General features: G+C 37.7%; 1 protein-coding gene and 2 long non-coding RNA genes across 5 annotated transcripts in view; 1 reads left to right on the top strand and 2 right to left on the bottom strand.

Annotated features, from left to right (window-relative positions):
- LOC132958356 (Fc receptor-like protein 5) overlaps positions 1 to 16,916 on the bottom strand; it is a 49,501-nt gene that overhangs the window by 20,066 nt on the left and 12,519 nt on the right. The gene's annotated exons all lie outside the window — the stretch shown is intronic.
- LOC132958366 (uncharacterized) lies at positions 5,322 to 6,883 on the bottom strand. Its single transcript, XR_009666761.1, has 3 exons — positions 6,744 to 6,883; positions 5,714 to 5,980; positions 5,322 to 5,597 (listed from the first exon to the last, which is right to left on the bottom strand). It is a non-coding gene; the product is annotated as an uncharacterized LOC132958366 (long non-coding RNA).
- LOC132958364 (uncharacterized) lies at positions 11,998 to 13,065 on the top strand. 2 transcript variants are annotated; one of them, XR_009666759.1, is made up of 3 exons: positions 11,998 to 12,140; positions 12,264 to 12,343; positions 12,944 to 13,065. It is a non-coding gene; the product is annotated as an uncharacterized LOC132958364 (long non-coding RNA). The 2 variants fall into 2 exon arrangements; XR_009666758.1 differs by lacking the exon at positions 12,944 to 13,065 and having other exon boundaries at positions 12,264 to 12,378.

The raw sequence follows: 16,916 nt of genomic DNA, 5'->3' as shown, positions 1-16,916 counted from the left end.
CGTATTTTATTCATAATTTGAATAGAACGTTTATATATTTTTGTATGGGGGTAATTTGTAAATACTGATTGAGTAAACTACTACTAACAGGAAACTACCAATAATGTGTAACATTTAAAGCTCTGCTTTTAAAGTCAAGAAGAAAACAAAATGGCTGCTCATGGGATGCAGGACCTTTGTTATTTTCTGCCACAAAGCTGCAATGCTGTAAAAAGGTGAAATTGTTAATAATTTGTATTTCTATATTTTCAACGGTAGAGAACTTCACGTCTTTGACAGATAACGACAAAGAGTAACAACCATAACTTCTTTCAAGGATGATTTTTAGCATTCGTCTTTATTAGATAGTAAAGCTGAAGATAGACGGGAAATATGGGAAAGAGAGAGAGGGATAACAGAGACCACAGGGATGAGGGCCGGAACTGCATCTGGGGTTGATGTGGCAAGACCTTATTCTTATTGGCTGGTTGGTCAAAAAGCAAGTACAACCAAAAGAAACTGTTGTTCCTGTTTAAAACATTTATTAGGAACATTACAGCAGAAATACTTTAACAATACATAACTATGAAATAATTAAGATACAAATTACTGACGGTTCAATAAACTATAATGTAAATGATTATGTTGGTGGAGAGCAGGTCATCACAGATATAAAAGTAATGTTGATGTCCATCCGGGATCTTTGTAAGCCAACACTGACAGAAGCCGACTTTAAAGCTGCACTATCAACTGGGTGCTCAAGCTAAAATATACAGTATGAAGCAGCTGAAACAACTCGTATCCAAAGTTTAGTACACAAAATTGACAGATAAATGACAAAATAAAACATATACTTCTAAAAATAAGAATAGTCAAGAATATTCTGGTAATAATTGTAAGCTTTTAGCTAATATGAGTAATGTAATACATATTCTGTCACTCTTATTTAACCAGAAAACAAATGAACTGTACTAACCCTTGAACATTTGTGATAATTGGAAAGCAGAGTTGCATGTTAAGTAACGATGTGAACATAATTTATGTAATTTAATCAGCTCCTTTAAATATACAATATGTAGAAAGTCATAAGAATTTTTACACTTAAATATCTAAATAATTAAAAATTGATGAAACTGATGTTATAAATATATTTTTTGTCTAGTACTTACATTCCCGCAAATATTTCAAAGCCAAAGAAATACTTAATATTATAGTAACAGAAGCCGTGTTGTCGTGGTAGCCACCATGACAGAGCCTCCATGACAGACACAACGTATATCGTTGTCATGGAAACACCGTACTGTTGCTGTATGTGCTGCTGTGATAAAAACTTCATGTAAATCAGACTTGGATACATCGTCGGTAAACATATTCTCTTCAGGTCGGTTTCGCTCATTTGTCTTCACTACGGTCAACTCTTAGCTCATTTTCATCAGGGTTGGGGACAGAGTAGCAGAGAGAATCACTCCCATGATTCCCCGCCAGCCTTGATGTCGTCTTTTGTGGTAGTCCCCTGGCGGCGGAATTTACAAACTGTGTGTTCAAAGAACTGGGGAAGTAAACACAAACATGTTAGTCCACAGTATACAGTTGCTTATATTGAAATTATCCAAAGGTTTTGTCTTTTATGTCCGTGTAGTCCCACACTTTTCTTTGCACAAAATATCTACTTTAAAAACATTCAGATCAGATATGCCTCAGAGGTCCTGTCAAGAATCCAACTAACATTATTTTGACTTATTTGCTGTTGATTCAAGACGTCTGGCCTCTATTCCAAAAAACCCAGTAAAGAAATAAATATATATTCATGTTTTCAACTGTATTACATTGGGCATTTTTGGAGTGCACATGAATATAAAAGGTATACACTGTACCATTTTCAGTGTCTTCAGTGCCTTACTGATTGGTTGACGTAATCATCCCCTTTAGAAAAATAAAAATCAAGCAAGTATTTGTTCATCAAAGTTTTAAGGACAAGTGTCGTTCAAATAGACAAATGCATGACGAACATGAAACTCTTTTGTGAAATGTTTTCCTTAAATGTGAAACATTTCATTCAGTGTATATTAATTTAAAAAACTGCAGTACCAGCGTTGTTGTCCTCAGAGATTTTCAGTGTTTCGTAGACACTGGCATCACCTATAGAGAAGTCAAAACCAAGCAAAAGTCAATTTGATCCCATTTTGGATTCATATATTTTGAAGGCTACATTAATTTCTAAAATTGTGTGTATATATACACAATATCAAGATGAAATGCTTACCGTGCAGGAGAGTAGAGTATACATCAGGTTGAGCCACATTCTGGTAAAGTTCATGACTTCTGGCAGAGTCTTTGTTGTTACTCTCAGACTGGCTTGGCCTTAAACATGCAGGATTGACAAACATTACATTGAGGACCATGGCTTTAATTACTGCTATATTTAAAATAAGTAAAGAGAGAGTTGAACCTACCTCCTGAAGCATGAGTCTGTGAAAAGGACATTTTCTGTTACATTGTTTTATACTTTATATAAGTCACATTGCTAATCTTTGTCAGTGCATTTTTATATTTAATATAAATAAAGTATTTAACAATTAGAAGTAAAAGAAAGGTCTTACCCTCGGACTGAAGGAAATGATACAATAGGAGCAGAAACATTGTAAGCACTACTCCACAAATCAGCCCAACAATCACAGGAATTACAGGAAATGTGGATTCCTCAAACAGCATTTCCATAACTGCCATAAAGAATAACAAATAGTCACTGATACTACAATCATACAAACACTCCTTCAACTGATTCAAAGTGTTATTTCATAGTTTCAGTCCTGGTAGTAAAGACAAAACCACTAAAATGTATACAAATAATATTCAACATAAATACATAATGTGATCACCTACGTTTAAGAATCCAGGAGGTATGAACTAAAAATTTAATTTGATTTTCCCTTTTAAAGGATACTAAAGAAATTTTGGTAAACACTAAAGCAGACAAGTGTTGGTTATTTTACTCACCTTTTACTTTTTTTTATTTTTTTATTTTTTTATTAGTTGATGCAGAACAATACGAGTGAGGGACATGACAAGAGCAAAAGTATGTAGGAGACAGGGGAGACACGACGATACAATGCACAGCAGAGACAAAGTATGTGTATTTATGTGTGTGTATGTGTGTAAGTGTGTGTGTCTTAATATGTGTGTGTGTGTAATGTGTCTATATTTGTGGTAGTGAATATCAGGGGTTTGAACTGTGTTGTTCGGGAAGTAGTGAGGTGAGGATTGGCTCCCAAATTGTCAGAATTTGGTGTGTTTTATTGTGGGTGGATCTCACCTCACTCACCTGTTACTGACATCCAACTCTGAGACGACTCTCTCCCTGAGGTCTGACACTTGTAGAAGCCCTCATCAGACTTTGACACAGCAGAGATATTAAGCTCCTTTCTGGTATCATTTTGAATGAGTTTGTTATTCCGATAGAAGAACACATTGGAAACAATATTTGAGCTTCTCAATCTGCAGCTAAGAATAACTGAACTTCCTTCAGTCACTGGATGGACAGGGCTCACCAGGATAATATACAAATCTGTAAAACAGTTAAAGAAAAGAGGATTCAGTCAGAGATCATCAGGTTCAAACATGAAAATTATCAGACACAGAATGATGAGAATATATTTCTTCTTTTTTTACAGCAATGCTTCAAAGTGATGATTAATCTGATGTGTTATCTTGTGTACACCTTACTCCTTCTAATGTTTAAGACTTTGGCATCAAATGTGTTTGAACAGCAACTGTCTACACATGTGATCAGTATTTAATAATGATATACACTCAGACCTTAATCTTTGCTTTTATCTAATTAAGAGAGTAAACGCTCCCACACTGTGCTGCTCTTTTACTTCTCAATGTCGATGGAGATAACGTGTAACTGAATGATGTTGAATTGAATACTTGGATGCTGAAAGATAAAAACTTTAAGAAGAAATGTAATAAAAACATACTCTGTTTAGTGATGTTGACAGCGTTGCTGAACTCCCCTGATCCAGACTCACACCAGTACACATTATTTCTTGAGATTAAACTTTTTATTGTGCATGTTGATCCAGTCATTGTATCCCACTGGGAGCAATCTGCCAGGGAGCTGTCCTCTTGAAACTTCACTCTCCACTGAGTAGAGTTCCCCTTACACTCCAGTGAGACAGAATCAGAGGTGAAGTGTTGCACTCTTTCAGGACTCACTGTGAGAGATGCTGATGAAGGCAAATCTAAAAAAGAAAGAAGAAGAAAGAAACAAGAGGTTCAACAAAGCCAAGCAGTCCAAAGATTAAAAACAAGAACAGACAACTTCAATTTACTGCCATTGGACTTTATATTTAACTAAGATAGACAACCAAGGAACCCTTGCTTCTATGATATGAAGGATTAGCATTTCATACTGATATTTCTCCATGAGTAGTTTCATTCTGACTTTTTATTTGTGTTTCAAGTCTGTGGCATGTTTTTTTCCCTTCTTTTCCATCAGTCCATATACTGTTTTGCCTGAATTTGATTTTTCATATTGTGTGTACATACGACTGATTACTGACCAACATTATATTAATCATACAAGCCCTCACATGTGAGAGTAAGCAATTAGCAATAAGATGCTTAATTCTTCAATGTAAAGTTTCTTATGGAGAAATGATTTAAGTTTTAGATCATCTCATTTTCTTTTTATTAGTGTATTTCATGCTACTAGAGTAAAATAGAGAGTGATGGCAGAAAGAAGCACAGAAAGTGTAAATCCCACCTGGAAGTTGCATGTTTGGGTTCATGCCATTGAAAGGGGAAAGAAAGAGCATGAAGTCAACGTGATCAATTCCTATCTTTCTCTTGGATTGTTGTACAATACAGACAAAAGTACTGAAGAAACTCTATGTTGTTCATAGATCAAAATGAATAAAGATAAAGACAGAAACAAACTGACCTCCAGACCAGACAAACTTTAGTTCACTATAAGGAGTGTTCATTTCTCCTCTTCCAGCTCTGCACACATATCCTGCTGTGTGTGTCTGTCCATGAACAATGAAGGAATACTTTTCAGTTCCATCTCTGCTTCCAGATAGCAGCTGGTAGCTGTAGGAGTTGTCAGATAGTTTGGGAATAGCTTTATACCAGTAGAACCTCCATCCTGCTGATGGGTGTTTAACCTCACAGATCAGAGTCACAGAGTCTCCAGGACTCAGCCAGAGTGGAGACACGGTGAGGACAGGCTGGGGTGATCCTGTTGGAAAAGTGATTATTCAAAGAAATAAAACCATGTAATGATGGAATATCTGATAGTACAGTATAATGTTTATATAAAAGAAATGTTACTTACTGAATAAAAACGTTAATGTGATGGGATCGCTCCAACCTGTTGGAGACTGATCACTTTTTTTTTCTGCCCTTACAACTGTATTCTCCTCGACTGTAAACATTAGCAGTGAATTCAAATGATTTACTGTTTTTTTTCACAGATCTTTCAGAGCTGGTTGTTTCCCACTCGTACTCCCACTCAGAGTCGTCTCCACCCTCGATTTCACATCTAAAAGTGATCTTCTCTCCGCTGTATATCTCAGTCCAATGGGGCTGAAGTGTCGCAACAGCTCTGTTTGATACTGTTTGTGTTCAAGAGATCCCAATAAGGACATGATGAGAAAAAAACGTCTTTAGTCTGTTTATCAATTTATCGATAAAAAACATTTTTACAACTTTACAAAAATGTTAAACTCACAAATGATGTTGATAGTGACTGAATCACTGTAATGAGTGTAGTAAACTGGTTCTCCTCTCTCTCCTCTGCACCAGTAGACTCCTCCCTGGGAGACACTGATTCATCCATTGAAGTTTTTACCATCATCTTGTGTGCCCGAGTGATCTCCTCTGTACAAGATGTACGTCCAGCCAGATGATGGAGGGTTCACATCACAGGTCAGGGTCACAGCGCCCCCTGCTGGAATTGATGTCCTGTCAGCTGTCAGTTCAGCCTTTGGTGTTCTTGCTGTTTGATTTGGAAACAAGGATGTAAAAAGGTAAATTACCGTACCTACAATTTGGTCAAATTCAAACAGTGCTGAGCCCAGAAGTAAAAATGACTTGAAGAATTATGAGCAGAAACTAGTGATAAGATTTATCTCTTAAATTATATTAAATTTAAAGTAGTTCAATTCCAGAAAAGATCCAATCATGTATCACTTTAAAAAACAGCATCAATCAATCAAATGTATTCATAAAGCACATTTAAAAAAAAACAAGACAAAAACTCACACAAACATGTTTGTCTTGTTTTTAAACCCTAATCCGCCCCACACACAAATGCACAAACACGATACCAACTATATAATTAGACTATAATATTAAATGATATTGGATAGAAATACATCAGAAAGAAATACAAGCAACCTAATTAGGACTCAAAAGCCAACATGTAAAAGTGTGTTTTGAGGCGTGACTTATCAATATCAATAAACATCTTCTTAGTCAAATGTGAATAACTTATCCAATATTTATAAGCAATTATTCAGACACTGTTAGTGAAATCAAAATTCACTGTTTTAAACCATATTAAGACATATTTTAAGCAGATTACAAAAGATGTGATAGTCTTAAGTTTCTCAGTTATTTTGTTACCATGCTGAAAGTTAAAAAATTATTTGTCACAGCTCCCTGCAAAATGCTTTAAGCAAGCAATGTTTTGTTTTCTCATTTAAATGAAATCATTTCCATCGGGACATTTTAATTATTGACAACATGGTTCAACTTACGTGTTACAGTCAATTTGAAGGGTTCACTCCAAGGCGTGAAGGTAGGATTAGGGGGTCCTCTTCTGCCTGAGCACTGGTAGTCTTCGTTGTCAGAATCAGTGGCTCCACTAATAATGTATTTATTGTCTGCTGTATATTTGTCTGAGCTGGATGTTCTGTGTCTTCTCCATCCAAACGTCCATTCAGAGTCTCCACCTCCCTCAATCTCACATCTGAGAGTGAGCGTCTCACCCCAGAATGTTTCAGGCCAGTTGGATGTTGTGGTCACACAGGGACGGTTACCTGTTCACATCACAAAGACTCAGGATTGGAAAAAAAAACTAAAAAGAGAAAATACTACAGTTTTCATCCATGATCCTTATTGTAATGAATAAATGTCTGTACAATATAACTATGATAATAATGACACAACAATAATGTTTTAAATGGTTTTCTAATAATGCAGAAGGAAAAGAGGAGAAAGACAAGTGTTGGGCCATGCAGGCTTAAGACAGGCAAACAATGGACTTGGGCCTGCATCTCTGTGAGAAGCCTCAGTTGAGTTATTCACTGAGACCTAAAAGGACTCTTAATCCCAGAATCCCCTGCAATACTTCACACCTACGTATTAAGTAAGGGGGGGACCGGAACCTCTCTCTTCCCATTGGAGGGGACCTGAGGTAGACCCCACAGGAAGCAGGCCAGGCTATGAAACTCCAAGACTCCCATTGCTCTCTCTTTCCACGCGCTGACTTCAAGTGTTCGGAGACACAAGTTCAACTCCTGTTTTCTGCAAGAAAATCTCTCTTAGTTTTAAGTTTTGCCGGCAGTGTTCTGAATTCCGAGCTCGGATTGTCCAGTGAACGCATCTCAGTTTCTCGGAGAGCGTCAGACTATAACAGATTATCAGAATGATAACGGTCTTATTCCGAGATCTGTACACTCACGGCCATTCAAACGCCTCAGAGACACAGATCTTTAGACAATAGACCACGGCAGGTCTTTGTTAGGTGTGCGCCATCGTAAGCGACCACGTGGGTACGAAGCCATCTCCCCCTCTCTTCCAATCCTCACACACACACACACACTGTGCATGGTTTGATTCTTACCAGAAGGTGTTCCTCTTTTGACTTCAGAATAAACCTTTTCATGAGACATCTTTTATTAATTTATAATACTTATTTGTTTGATTAAGTTCATTGATTTTGGATTGATGTTGCTTTGTTTAAATAAATTCTGTTATAATTTAAGAGAGTAGTTTTTTCTGATTGCTGGTGTATTTGCATTGTGATGTAAGCTGGGTGCGAGGGCTTTGTGTACGGATTTCACTCCTTCAATTTATTAAATCTAGTTATTAATCATTAATAATATTAGTAATTAAGTAACTAATTTGAGACTGATTTGAGTGATATTTTGGTTATATTTCCCTGATTACAGGGTGGTGCCCCAAGAGTTGATTAAACATAGTTTAATGATATTGTTATTTATATTATTAATAATTAAATATAATTATTAAAGAATATAACCAAAGTTGACTTGATAAAACCCCCAAAAAAGTAAATGCATAAGATTCAGACTCACTTTTTTCCTGACCTCTTCTTAAGTTTACCTTGACCTTGATCAAGTCAAGCTTTACCAACACAATTCAACTGAATGGTCAATTCAACAATACTGATGATCTATAGTGAATACCAAATATGCATCATGCTGTTTTTTCTGTATATTATTAATGTTGCAACTGCACTTCATCATACATGTTATATTTGTGTGTTTGCATTAACCATGTATCTAAATGTATATCAGACTGTTTATACTGGTTATATTGGTTATACAGTTTTATCTCAGCATGTTTTAACTACCACTAATTGTTATTCTAATTAGAACCCCGACACATTTTACTAACATTACTTTGACTGCACCTAAGATCTTCCTGCACTTTAAGTTAGATTGTAAAACTGCATCTTAACTGTCTCAGTTTTTACACTCAGTTACAGTAAAGCCGTCTAGTCTCTAACAGACAGGTGTACATACCATGCAGGCAGACCTCAAACAGCAGCAGAGCACTGAATGTAAAAAAGCATCTCAAATATCGGATGCGATCCGCGGCCATCTCTGTAGGGAGGAACGTCTGTTTCCTCTTCTTGTCTATCAAACGCAGCTGAATCGCAAAAAAAAAGAAAAAAGGGCAGGAAGTAGAGCATGCAGTCTGACCAGACCTGATACTTTATTGTTAGCAGAGCAGAATAAGGGTTAAACATTTTATATCAATGTTTTCTTTTAACCCGCTGTGTGCTGTCCACATACAGCATTAGCTTCTTTAGCCACACAGTTTGACCTTAGTTTATGTTACAATGCACATCTGTGATAATAACAGCACTTTATTTTAAATGCAGCATCTTCAGTAATTATTTATAGTCAGAAGAGTCACATACAGGTTAGTTAACACCTTCATCTGCTCCAAATCTTGTACAGCTCATACTACAGCAGGACAACAGAAGAAGGATGAACAGAAGGGGATATAAGGGAAATGAGGTTGTTGCTGTCGACTGTGCTCATGGATTATATTTGGACACACGGTGGCAGTGCTGCCTAAAACAAGAGACCCAGTAGGAGCAATGAAGAAAATCAGGGGGCAGCAAAAGCAGCACCAGACGGACCAATATCCACCACCCACATTCACTATTCATTCTGCATCTTCATTTAAACTCCTGACAAAGAAGCCATCAAAAACCTCACTGTTGTAAGTCGGGTCACCTGGATCTAAATAAATCCAAACCAGAAAGCCAAGCAAGTATTCAACCTGCTCCTTTACTCATGTCCACCTCACTAAAAATAAGAACGATCCCCAAATATAATTTTTTTTTCTTAATCTGTGAAACTCTAATTTTGCATTATGAAGGCCATACAGACAACAGGTAGCAGAGACCTAAAGACCTCAGCTCATTTTTGTTTTCTTCGTCACCAGGACCTTGGTTTCTCTTGGCATATGTAAACATTTTCTGTTTAATACAAGAATGCAACATTAATTAAAGTTGGAAGCTTTAAAGTGTGTTTTTCTTCTTAACAACCAAACAATGAAAACCATTAACTGGTTAGTAGGCTAGAAAATGTGCCCAATATTGAGGATTCATTTACTTTTTTTTTTGGAGGGGGAGGGGGATTTATTTTTGTTTGTATGCGTACCAAAAGTTGCTGACATTGCTCAACCTGTTTATAACAGAGACCGTTTATCCTCTGTTGGACCGGCCACCTTTAAAAAAAACATTTTACCCAGAGTATACCCCCTTCTTTAGACACCAACACACCACTGTGTTTACCTGATTAAATGTGTATCCATGAAGTGGAGATAAATACTCTTGTTTACAGGCAGAGTGGCTGCTGTGTCACAGTTAGTGCAAAGCTCAAAGAAAAGTAGGAGCTTAAAAAAAGTCAACCTAACTGCTGATGGGAATGAAACATCTAACCATTATTTTACCTCAAAGTTACAAAAGATGCTACGCAGAGCTTCAACGTCTAAAACTCTGTGACCCCCTTAGACCCTCGAACCTTTCACAAGAAAAGAGAAATTCATAGAAACAAACAACTTTCAAAAACAAAATGGGAAGAGCATTTCAGAAAGTTTCCGATCGACGAAATCTTACCTCAGTATTTCATGATTTCCTGTTTAAACTCATAAGTGGGTTGACTTCCTGCAAACATTAAGAAAACAGTATACTGTCAAGGTAACTGTTAAGGACAGGTTTACCATTGGTACATAGTATAACATCTTTAATGGTTTTCTAATATATTCCAGGGTTAAAGCTTTTTTCTTTAGGGTTTTAAGCCATTTAGTGACGTTAAGAAAATAGCATGAAACTGAACAAAGAAACATTTAAAAAGACGATTGACAGCTTGGTGTTATTAAAAAAACAAGTTTATTGTTGCATAACATAAAACTAGGAGCAATCTTGTTAAAAAAAGAAAAAAAAAGACAGCAGATAAAAGCTATGTACATAGAGCAATGCCCGTCTCAAACACAACACACTTTTCTTCATGGACCTAGAAGAAAATCAGAGAAAAGTGATGAGAAGTTATTCAAAAGGTTCAATAGATTTTTTAGTTTCAAAAATCCATCTCACACACACACACACACACACACACACACACACACACACACACACACACAGTGCATGGTTTGATTCTTACCAGTAGGTGTTCCTCTTTTGACTTCAGAATAAACCGTTTCATGAGACATCTTTTCTACAAATGAACAGATGATTCGTTCTTCAATAACAACTCAGATTGAACTGAACAGATGTTGATCTAGATCATAATCTAAGTAGGGAACACCAACAGTATGGGAAAGCTGAAACAAACACAGTAATCCTGTCCGACTCTGATATCTGCATGTGGATGTAGTTTTCATGTACAGTTAAGAATATGCATGAAACAGGCAATATAACATATTTGACATATTTTCATGTAAAGAAAGACGTTTGCAATAGAATGCAGTTTCTGTGATTAGGAAAAAGGAAAAGTTAGAAGTCTGTTGCAAAGCTATTCGCAACAGACTTCTCAAATTTGCAAAGCAAGACCAAAGAAAAGCAAAAGAACAGGAAGGTCAGTTCAAATGTATGCCCTCTGTAAAAAAAATAAAATTGGCTCAGGCAGAGGAAAAAAAACTCTCTTAGGAAGCGATAAATATCAATAATCAAAGTTTAAGAGTTGGACGATGGTTGACTTCTATTGGTCGCGACCTGAAATGGCTAAGCCAATTAGAAGAAAGCTCATTCCCATGAAGAACCTCGAGTCATTTCAAATATACCAAAATGTTCATTAAAAATATAGTCTGGACTTGTGTATGTTTTTGTACCTGCAGGTGATCCTATCTTCACTTTGGAGTAAACAGAGCTCTCCTCCTCTGGTTCATTTTGCAGACCTGATCAGATGAATAACAAATAAACAAGATCTTTATTTTCAAAAACAGATCGGCATCACATTATAAAATCCAAAGGCTTTTGTTTTAATAAGAATATTAAATATTGTAAACACAAATTAAATGAATACATTAACTTAGGTTCAGAAGCAGGACCACGCCCAACCGTCCCACTCCACCCTGTTTGTCTCGGTTCTTCAACCCACCCTCCCTTCCCTTCCTCTCATCCCTTCACCCACCTTCCTCATCCCTTCCTCTCATCCCTTCACCCACCTTCCTCATCCCTTCCTCTCATTTGTCTAATTCTAGGAACAGTCCGGGTCGTGATTAGCTCGGCCAGAATTACGTCTGAGACAGAACCCCCATCCTGAGTCTCCCTCTGCCCTGCAGTCAGTCCATCCTTCAAGACCAGCCAACTGACAACATCCTCTTCTTCTTCTTCTTTTTTTATTGTGCTCTTACTGTATCTCAAACACCTTCATGATTTAAAGACTTAAATAAAGGTTGGTGACCATGATTATCCCGATATTCTTTTTCGAGGCGTCGCAGCGTTGATGAAGCTGTAATGAAGGCGGACCTGGTCTGAAACACGAGTACTCACCTTTACCTCTTGTGTTTTTAAACAGAATCAAAGAGTACATCACATCGTTGGATTCATCCACATCTGGAATAAACACGAGAAGATGACTCACCATCTTAAATCAAGGTTACAGTATGTCTATATAAAAAGTTTAACAGAGCCATTTTTACTGTGCTGGGGTCTTTTGACTGAATTAATGATAAAAATATCCCCATTACTTTAAAGATATTTACACATCTGCTTCATTCTTACTGCATTATTAGCCTCATATTTACTAGAAAAACAATTTTTACAGACTGATTAGTTGTTCTTAGTTCCTATCTTATTGAATAATTAATCAGCCTCAAGTGTCTCTAAGAAATTATGAGGCCTTGAAGATGTATTTTGTGATATTGACCATTGAGAGACCCTCTACCTTGAGTCTTGTTCTGGTCGACCACGTCATCTGCAGCTGGGCTCTGATTGGTTTTCTGAGACTTTGAGGGTCTAAAAATCCTGAGAACACAAAGGTTAAAGATCCTGTCAAAACGTCAAACAGACATGAGAAGAAACATCTGCACTTTTAGTTTCTAGAGGGAGAAGCGTTTTACCGACCTGGTGACGAATGTATCTGAAAGAAAAAAGGCATTTTCTTGTTAAATTGTTTAATATTTCTGAATTGATCATTTTCTATAAGTTTCGTATGTCTTTGAAAACGATCAGGACTCACTCGTTGACTTTCTGTAGCAACACAACAGCAGCAGGAGAATCAGGGTTAAAAGGGGAAAAAACAGTCCAAGGACCAATGGCAGAGGAAAGGAGGAACCTTCAGAGCTGGACACTGCCATAATAAAAGAACAAAATGGTTATTTGTCAGGACATTTTATAGATTGCTTCCACATGTGTAACTGACAGGTACTATTATGTACAAGATACAATTAAATGTTTATCTATGAACTTATTTAACCAATTTATGTAGGTTTCCTTTTAAAGGTCTTATCGAAGGGAGCAATATGTCACTAGAGTTTAAAATGGGTACTGCAGTCCAAATTCAGCCCCCTCCTCCCTAGAGTTGATGCGCAAGCCGAGTTAACACAAACACTGAAGCTTCAGTGTTTAGCCAGCTCTGCATCGGTCTGTAAACCTTTCTGCGTTCTAACCTCTCTCCATTTTTCAAAAAGTATCTCCAACATTGACCCTAGTTTGAGCACCTTTCTGCTCGTGGAGCTTATTAGAAACATGCAGAGGCTTTTAAGGTCGGGCACAATCACTTCTATCTGAACCAGTTCTATTGTCCGCTTCCATCGCTGCAACACCTGTTGGTTTACCGTTTGCCTGGCAAATCGAGGGGCGTCCAAAACGGCTGTGTGGTGGTGCCTTAAAACCGCTATACCTTCTCTGGTCCAAATAAAAATACAGACCAGTCAGAGAAGCCAGCACTTCAACATATCATGTTTCCTTAATGCCTGATGATATAGTAAGGTCCTTTAATCATTTCATTCAGTAAATATCTTACATATGACTCCTTTAAGGTGTCATGTAGCATTACTGTATCTGTCTAATATAAATTAGAAACACAATCTGTATAAGAGACTTTAAAAAACAATCATTTTGCAAATTAGATTAAGATAAAAAAAAAAAAAAACATTACTTTGAAAAGTGATGTTGACTGCATTGCTGAATTGGCCTGATGCAGTCTCACACCAGTACACGGCTGTTTTTTTTGTAGGTTTCGTGATGTGACACGTCAAATTTTTCATTGTCCCCCATTCAGAGCAGGTTGACCGATGGCCTTTTTCAGTTAATCTCATCACCCTCCATTTAGAAGAGTTTCCCTCGCAGCTCAGTGAGACATTCTCTGAGGAAACGTGCTGGCCTCTGTCAGGAGGACTCACTTTGATTGAATTTGGATGAATTTCTGAAAAGACAAGAAAAAGTGAAGGGTCAAATCCAGCACAGAGTTTGTAGTCTTTAAATACCGACTCCATCTTATTACATTGGCTCTCTTTAGCTGTTCTCACAAATACAATCCTGAAAATATCCAGAGGACTGCTCCGGATATTCTCCTGACCTGGCTGTTCACATGTACACCTCACAGCGGGAGACTTTCCCTGTCAGACAGGAGGGCGGGCGGGACGTGGAAGTAGCGGTCGGAGCAACAGAGTCCGCTATACGATGTCACAGTATAATATAAGAATGTCCTGCTGCGTTCTCACATCAGCCCACCCGGACTTGCTGCAGAAAAAATACTAGGAGGGCTGGCCGGAGAAACTCTGTGTGATATCAGAGTGAAAAATGTGGCTGTTTGCGTTCACACATACAGCTCCTCCTGGAAAAAAGGGTTAGTTTTCTGCAAGTGTTAACACCCTATTTGTGAATTCAGCACCATCCACCTTTCTGTTCTAAACAGACAGTATTTGATACTGAAAATATCTTGATATTGATTTGTATGTAAGAATGACTTTAATATTGGCCCTAGCTTGTGTGCTTACTTGGCTTTTTTGTTTGTACACAAACAACTCAGCCTGTCGTGCATGTGTCTGTGTCTGCAGACGTTCAAATGCTTGTCATGTCATATCACAGTACAGTAAAGAATAAACAGAAGTAAACATTTGGTGGTGCTAAAAGTAAAACATACAGACCTCTAGACCAGACAAATGTGGGTCTGCTGGTGCGAGCATCATTTCCCCTGTTAGCTTTGCACACGTATGCTGTTGTGCGTGTCTGTCCATGACCAATGTAGGAACATTGACCTTGTCCACTGCAGCTGTGAGACAGTTTCTCATGACTGTAGGAGTTGTTGGATGATGTGGGAACAGCCTTATACCACTTGAACGTCCACAATCCGTCATTTTTGCTAAAACGGCACTTCAGAGTAACTTCGGCTCCAGGACTCGGCCATGAAGTGGACACCTTGACAACAGGTCTGGAATCATCTGTTGAAAAGAGATGATAAAAAATAAAAGGAAAAAGGTTTCACATGATTTTCAATACCACACACTTCCTTCAGACATAACTCATGAACAGCTAGGGGCGATTCTAGAGTCTGTCATTTCTGCGAGTGTCTCCATGCTATATTTTCCTGTTTCTTTTTTTCTCTCCTATAGACGGGTAATTCCTCTTTCTTTTCTTTTTTTTGACTTTCAAGGACAAACTTTGGTTTTCACAGCAATAATGCATGCAACGCTTGGCAAGAGCAACAAGAGTTAGTGCTGTCAGCTGGGGCCCCCTTAGGGAGGTCTCCTACTGTCCTACTGTCTATTGCAAAATGTGCATATTCTTGGCCACTGTTTTGGTTTAAGTTTGTTCAGCCCTCAGGGGCCCCCTACTGGTCTGGGGCCCCAAACAGTTGCCTGCCTTGCCTGTTGACAAGCAGCACCTCTGTGAACAGCCATGTCTGTTTTTCAGGGAATGTAACACCAACCAGATTAAGTTTTCTTTCACGTAATGAAGACATGCGAGTCCAAGCCGTTTTTGATGGAACATTTCAGAATATTCACCGACATTCTTTTTCTTATCCATCTAAATCTGTCTGAATCTCATTGATATTCATCGGTATGTTTCCCTTCCCCTAACCACATAAGTCACATCCTGCTTTGTGTTCAAACATGGACTAAAATACTGCGTACATTTGCAGATAATAAACCACGACTGATGATGTAATCAAGCTTGATGCAGTGAGTGAAGACTCATTTGGAGAGAAAAAATAGAACAGAAAAAAAGGAAGATTGTGTCATCACCTTCAGCGTGTCCACAGTTGACGAGTGTAACCAGCGCTGAAATGAAGATTGATAGCTTATTAAATATGATCACAACTAGCAGAAACTGTTTGTTTTAAAGCTTAACAAATAAAAAAGGTATTTAACAGCAGCTGAAGTTTCAATGTAACTTAACGGCTGAAAAACGTCTAAACATTGACTCATCATTGAACGTCAATCAACAGGAATGAAGTGAAGCCAGTTTCAATCAGAGACCTCGTCGTGAAATAAACAGAAAGGTGTATGACGATATAAAATTCAATAACATAGAATAGTCAAACGGTTATTAATAATAATAATAATTGGTATCATCTTATATTTTCTAAGAAAAAAAGGTGGTCAAAATTTTCTTGACAAATTAACATGAAAACAAACTTGTACTCACTGAAAAACACCACTACACAGACCGTAGCGTGTGCCATGTTGTACCCAGCAGCGACCCACAGCCTCTGTTGAATATGTCTGCTTTAAATCTTGAAAGCTGTTGACACTCATCTTTAATCTGATCTCATGTTTCCTCCAACACCAAGCACAGCGTCTTTTCTTCCCTTTTTTAACACCCACACTTTACGATGACTGTCACGTACACACACTGAGGTAAGATATGACGTAAAAAAAATCCAACGTGGAAGTAGCAGAGGAAACAACAGAGTCTGCTATACGACGCTATAATGAGAATATTTGTCCTTATATCAATGCTACGTGGGGTTTAATGGGAATCCCAACATCAACAAAGGAGCGGAGAACAACATACTAAAGAACAGAAAACGTAATGCAGCCGTTTAATAACGTTCACAGAGATTGAAGCGGTCACATGCATACACTTAATGCACCGTGCAGCAGTCACAGAATATAAACGTCACTCTCCCCTCCCATTGGCTCGAGGGAAATTCTCCAGAGAAAATCCTGTTTTTAAGAGTCTGGTGGGAAAAACTTTGGGTGAAGTCTTAAGGAAAAATGCG

The sequence above is a fragment of the Labrus mixtus genome, chromosome 23, assembly GCF_963584025.1.
Source record: "Labrus mixtus chromosome 23, fLabMix1.1, whole genome shotgun sequence".
Taxonomy (NCBI): Eukaryota; Metazoa; Chordata; class Actinopteri; order Labriformes; family Labridae; genus Labrus; species Labrus mixtus.
This window is presented reverse-complemented; position numbering and strand designations above follow the sequence as displayed.